This window comes from Sander lucioperca, chromosome 2, assembly GCF_008315115.2.
Source record: "Sander lucioperca isolate FBNREF2018 chromosome 2, SLUC_FBN_1.2, whole genome shotgun sequence".
Classification (NCBI taxonomy): domain Eukaryota; kingdom Metazoa; phylum Chordata; class Actinopteri; order Perciformes; family Percidae; genus Sander; species Sander lucioperca.
In genome coordinates this window covers 34093812-34100466 of record NC_050174.1, presented here as the reverse complement: position 1 = coordinate 34100466, position 6655 = coordinate 34093812, and the positions used below count along the sequence as shown (strand labels likewise).

The 6655-nt window shown below is 44.6% G+C and overlaps 1 protein-coding gene across 2 annotated transcripts in view; it reads right to left on the bottom strand.

Annotated features, from left to right (window-relative positions):
- Positions 1-2538: 2538 nt before the first annotated feature.
- The window catches only part of mfsd3 (major facilitator superfamily domain containing 3), a 42612-nt gene continuing 38495 nt past the window's right edge, over positions 2539-6655 (bottom strand). Inside the window, exons 9-10 of one of the 2 annotated variants that reach the window (XR_004896733.1) lie at positions 4497-4571; positions 2539-2549 (exon numbers count right to left, since the gene is read on the bottom strand). The gene's annotated coding sequence lies outside the window, so the exon portion shown is untranslated. Of the gene's footprint in view, positions 2550-4483; positions 4572-6655 lie in introns of those variants that run through there. The other variant, XM_035999011.1, reaches the window with a different exon arrangement.

Sequence of the window (6655 nt, the reverse complement as noted above, 5' to 3'; positions counted from 1 at the left end):
TTGACTAGGTTCCACGTATCTCCAAAATTTGAATCAACGGGAAACACGTGCACCGGATGACCGGCAATTATCCTGGAAATGTACCTCCGTTGATCCCGACCAACACAGACACACAGACTCTAAACATCACTCAGCAGCTTTATTGTTTGTGCAAATCTCCCGACAGAGGAGTAAAGACGTAACATGGCATCCTTTTATTTACTGAAAGCAGGTATTACTTGGGCTACATTTGCTGAGATAACCAATCCATCCTCGTCTTAATCTCTGTCATTTATCATTTTTAAGACTTAACTTCTAAAGGTCCGGACACACCAACCAGACGGCCGACCGTCGGGAGAAAAGCCCGTCGGACTGATCAGTCGGCTCCCCGAGTTGGTCCAAAAGTTCCTCAGAACTCACCGAAGAGACGCCGACTTCAGCGTACGTTCTGCGTGTGCATGAGATGTAATACGTCTCCATAACAGCAGGCGGCGCTAATCTCTATTGTTGCCCAAAAAAATGAAAACCAGAAATGATGGAACATCTCTCTAGACCTCGTAAACACCAAGTTGGTCAGCTTCTCCTCGGACCGCGTAGCTCCTATGGCGCCATTTTGATGCTACCAAGCCATCACCTCCCGTTAGCATCCCATTGACTGCCATTCATTTTGACGTCACTTTGACAGAGAATAACTTTACATCTGAAGAGTTTAAAGACTCTATTTGTCCATTGTTTATTTCTAAAGAAACACGACAATGTATAAAAGGCTCCATTACCTTGTAGCTCACGTTATGGCTCCGTAGCAGACGTTTTTATAAAAATAGGCTAACGATTGGGTCATAACCACGAGACTTACTGTCTCATAGTAGAGGAATTACCGTATAGTACAGGAGAAGCTCTCAGGCAGTTTGGACTTCCATTAGCTGTTTAAGTTTAATTACTAATGTTAACTATCATTTTAGTGATCAATAATTAGCCTGTGTCTATGTTATCTCCTTACATATACCTACGCTCTCCGTCTCTGCTAGATTGGGAATGATTGAGATTTCTCTTGGCACAGCTACCAGAAGACTTCCAACTTTCAGACAGGTTGCTCACGTCACATCTACGTCTTCAAGCTCAGTTGGAGGCTGCTCAGTAACGCTCAGCCATCACCGGGAAAGATCTTCTAATATCCTTCACTGGTCTCCGTCCAGAGACACGGGACCTGGTGGTCCATTATATACCGTTTATGGTAAAAACAGAGCAGGCTGTCGTCAGTCCTTGTTTTCATCAGAGAGAGGTGATAGTAGTTAAGAAGGATCCTTGTTGTCATTACTCGCTGAACGTAAGAAACCACAATGGCGAGTAATAACAAGATACTGGCGTTGTCAGCTCCGGGTTTCTCGTGCACTGATTCGCTAGTCAAGGGCTAGCACTCCACCAATCAGGTTGGTCTTTGAGTCCGGCTCGGCCGACAGACCCGAGTCACCGACCTCGCCAGACTGTGCAACGGCCTTCATTTTGGCCGACCTGACATGTTCAGTCAGAGACAGGACAGTCGGGACTCACCCGGAAATGGCGAGCGTGACTAGAGTCTCTCAAAATCTGATGAAAATCTTTTAAACTGACCTTTGTTGATCTGAAATGAAGACAGATTCAGCAACTGCACGGCCTATTTCTCTCTTAAAATGTTTTCAGAAACACGTTTCAGTGAACTATTTTAGTACAATATGAGATCATATTCTGAGCCGCCAGTAATGGCCGGTTGAAAAATCCAAAATCCAGAAGCAGCAGCCAGACCCACGTGACGCGTTCGTCCAATCAGCTGCTGGTTTTCATTTTTTGGTCGACAATACAGATTAGCGCCGCCTGCTGCTATGGAGACGTATTACGTCTCTTCAGTGTTTTCAGAGGAACTTTTTGGACCGACTCGGGGAGACTGATCAGTCACGCTGGCTTTACTGCCGACGGTCGGCCGTCTGGTCGGAGCGTCAGCGCCTTAAGACAACATTTGCCTACAAAGCTGGGTGAAAGCAGCTTTATACGCTGCTGTTCTCCATATTTTATGCCTGGAGAATTATTCCACACAGTGCAAGTTACCATGGAGAGTTACAGTAGATCTTAAAGTACATATTATGGACATTTCTTTCAACATAAAACACAAAAGTGAGTGCAGTTTGCCCGTGCGGTTGGTCTTTTAAGTTGTAGAAAGAACAGTCTGGAACTAGATGTCATTAAGCAGTGTGTAAGGCGCAGGGTTTCCTAAAGAAGTAAGCAGTCGCGGTCGACTAACCGGCAATTTCCACTGGATGCGGAACGTCTGCCGACCGGCTCTGCTACAGAACGGCTGCGTGCTCCGCCGTCCGTCATTTCCCACCAGGTCTGGATTTGTTGCGGCACGGCTGCGGCCATGACTGACCGCTGTAGTCACGAGGAGCCACGAGATCTCACGAATTCACGTAGAACAGAACCACAAAACCACCACCAGTTAGTTTCCATCCAGAGGAGTAGAGGAGAAACTACTCTGAGCTGTGTTTTCAAGGTGTAGTGCAGGGAGATATGATCCGCCGTGAGCACGCTGGATTTTACTTTGAAAATTAAATTCCGCAATTAAGTTCCGCATCCAGTGGAAATTGCCGGTTAGGCCTCCTGCACACTGGCTGCGTGGCGGCTGCGTGGCGTGGCGGCTGCGTGGCGTTTTTTCTATGTCTTTGCACACCAGCAACGTGTCTGACGCGGCGCTGCTGCTGCTAGCCTTGTCTGTACACATGTACAGTATCTCACAAAAGTGAGTACACCCCTCACATTTTAGTAAATACTTCATTATATCTTTTAATGGGACAACACTGAAAAAATTACACTTTGCTCCAATGTAAAGTATGAAGTGATTAGAGTATTAATAACCGACGCCTATTTTTCACGCGACACGCCAGCGTGTTGGAAGCGTTTCCAGGCAACAAATAAATAGGAAAAGATGTTTACATGTCATTTAGACACAAATACATTTAATAAATGACATGTTGATGTTTGAAAGTCTCGAGGTTTTGACATAAATGCAGATATAAATGTAATTTAATTGGATTCTGATAAAACAATAACATGGACTTTGTTATCTCAGGAAAGGGAATTGAAATATAAAAATATATATATATCGAAATATGTGCAAACAAATGTACAAAACACAAAAATATTGACGAAATACAGTTGAAGAACACGCTATTATTTCATTTTATCAATGGGAAACATACAGTATCTCACAAAAGTGAATACACCCCTATGTTAAATTCCCATAGAGGCAGGCAGACTTTTATTTTGAAAGGCCAGTTATTTCATGGATCCAGGATACTATGCATCCTGATAAAGTTCCCTTGGCCTTTGTACTCCCTTTAGTTGCCAGCGGTTTAGACATTAATGGCTGTGTGTTGAGTTATTTTGAGGTGACAGCACATTTACACTGTTATACAAGCTGGACACTTCATACTTTACATTGGAGCAAAGTGTAATTTCTTCAGTGTTGTCCCATTAAAAGATATAATGAAATATTTACAAAAATGTGAGAGGTGTACTCACTTTTGTGAGATACTGTATATTTCCCATTGATAAAATGAAATAATAACGTGTTCTTCAACTGTATTTCATCAATATTTTGTGTTTTGTACATTTGTTTGCACATATTTTGATATATATATTTTTATATTTCAATTCCCTTTCCTGAGATAACAAAGTCCATGTTATTGTTTTATCAGAATCCAATTAAATTACATTTATGTCAAAACCTCGAGACTTTCAAACATCAACGTGTAATTTATTAATATGTATTCGTGTCTAAATGAAATATAAACATCTTTTCCTATTCTATGTTGCCTGGAAACGCTTCCAACACACTTGTTGCTATTTCTAGCATGCTCGCGTTATCGGCGCGGCTCGAGCCTCGTCTGAGACGTGCGTGTCACGCAGGCAGCGTGCACGCTCTCACCTGTTAACATGGGAGCCGAAATATAAACAGACACGCCACGCAGCCGACACGCTCACGCCACGCAGCCGACACGCTCACGCCACGCAGCCGACACGCTCACGCTACACAACTGACACGCCACGCAGCCGACACGCTCGCGCCACGCAGCCGACACGCTCGCGCCACGCAGCCGACACGCTCACGCTACACAACTGACACACCACGCAGCCGACACGCTCGCGCCACGCAGCCGACACGCTCACGCCACACAGCTGACACGCTCACGCCACACAGCTGACACGCTCACGCTACACAACTGACACGCTCACGCCACGCAGCTGACACGCTCACGCTACACAGCTGACACGCCACACAGCTGACACGCTCACGCCACGCAGCTGACACGCTCACGCCACGCAGCTGACACGCTCACGCTACACAGCTGACACGCCACACAGCTGACACGCTCACGCCACGCAGCTGACACGCTCACGCCACGCAGCTGACACGCTCACGCTACACAGCTGACACGCCACGCAGCCGACACGCTCACGCCACACTTTTAAGTTGTAGAAAGAACAGTCTGGAACTAGATGTCATTAAGCAGTGTGTAAGGCGCAGGGTTTCCTAAAGAAGTAAGCAGTCGCGGTCGACTAACCGGCAATTTCCACTGGATGCGGAACGTCTGCCGACCGGCTCTGCTACAGAACGGCTGCGTGCTCCGCCGTCCGTCATTTCCCACCAGGTCTGGATTTGTTGCGGCACGGCTGCGGCCATGACTGACCGCTGTAGTCACGAGGAGCCACGAGATCTCACGAATTCACGTAGAACAGAACCACAAAACCACCACCAGTTAGTTTCCATCCAGAGGAGTAGAGGAGAAACTACTCTGAGCTGTGTTTTCAAGGTGTAGTGCAGGGAGATATGATCCGCCGTGAGCACGCTGGATTTTACTTTGAAAATTAAATTCCGCAATTAAGTTCCGCATCCAGTGGAAATTGCCGGTTAGGCCTCCTGCACACTGGCTGCGTGGCGGCTGCGTGGCGTGGCGGCTGCGTGGCGTTTTTTCTATGTCTTTGCACACCAGCAACGTGTCTGACGCGGCGCTGCTGCTGCTAGCCTTGTCTGTACACATGTACAGTATCTCACAAAAGTGAGTACACCCCTCACATTTTAGTAAATACTTCATTATATCTTTTAATGGGACAACACTGAAAAAATTACACTTTGCTCCAATGTAAAGTATGAAGTGATTAGAGTATTAATAACCGACGCCTATTTTTCACGCGACACGCCAGCGTGTTGGAAGCGTTTCCAGGCAACAAATAAATAGGAAAAGATGTTTACATGTCATTTAGACACAAATACATTTAATAAATGACATGTTGATGTTTGAAAGTCTCGAGGTTTTGACATAAATGCAGATATAAATGTAATTTAATTGGATTCTGATATTCTGGATTCAGCTGACACGCTCACGCCACGCAGCTGACACGCTCACGCCACGCAGCTGACACGCTCACGCCACGCAGCCAGTGTGCAGGAGACCTCATTCGACTCCGAAGGAAAAGGGATTTTATTCTGAAAATCTCTGTTAATTAAACAGAAGAAATGCTCCTCATTCAACAGCTGTACCGCACTTTTATTCCCTACAGAGATAGACCTTTAAAACCCCTTTAAGACCTTTCTGTTTAACCAGAAACAGCTCTGAAGTTGCTAGCGCTAAACCCACCAGACTCCATTTAAAAAACAGTACTTTTAGCATGTATAGAGCCAACATATGTTCACATGTAAATCTGTTAACTATGTGTTTATTTCAACCAAAACTAGAGTTGCGATGGTTGGAAAAGTGGAAAGGCACCCCAAAACGGCTTTTCATAACTTTAATTTTTTTCTGTCGACTTTGAATGAAGTGTGTTTTAGTGTCTGACAACATTAAGGAAAGGATTTCTAAGGAGGTTGACCTTTCTGTTAAAGAGTAAGATCCTTTTTTTAAGCATAAAAACATCCGTGAAATTGCGTTCGCTAAACCCACCAGACTCCATGTAAATAAACAGTAATTTTAGCATCGTGAAATACACTTCATTCAAAGTCGACAGAAACAAAATAAAACTATGAAAAGCCGTTTTGGGTCGTCTTTCCACTTTTCCAAACATCAAACCTCTAGTTTTGGTTGAAATAAACACATAGTTTACTGATTTACATGTGGAAATATGTTGGCTCTATACACGCTAAAAGCGCTGTTTTTTTAAATGGAGTCTGGTGGGTTTAGCGCTAGCGTCCGCAGAGCTGTTTCACATTAAACAGAAAGGTCTCAAAGAGGCTTAATACTGGATCAATGTCACAGATCGTTGTTCCGATCAGTCACTCAGACACAAAAACAGAATAATAGGGTCCAGGTTTAACCTTTAAGTTCGGCAATTCTGTGTCTCAGATGCAAAAAAAGCCATGATATCGGCATTATATATCTGCCATCAGCTGCCATCTGGCTCCGTGAGCTTCTTCTGTGTATCGTACCGTACGGCAGATTAATCCGTTTAACATAACTGTGAAACATCCGACCCAGGAGAACCTCTCGTATAATATTATGACACAGTAGTGATATTGCTTTTGGCTACAGCTCTTATTGCTGCCTTATTTTTAAAACATTAAAAATGGCTCAGATGATAAATACAGCTTGGTTTCCACCTAAGTACTCGGTCTCTACTCTCTAACTGTACGTCCACACCAAGCAGCCAC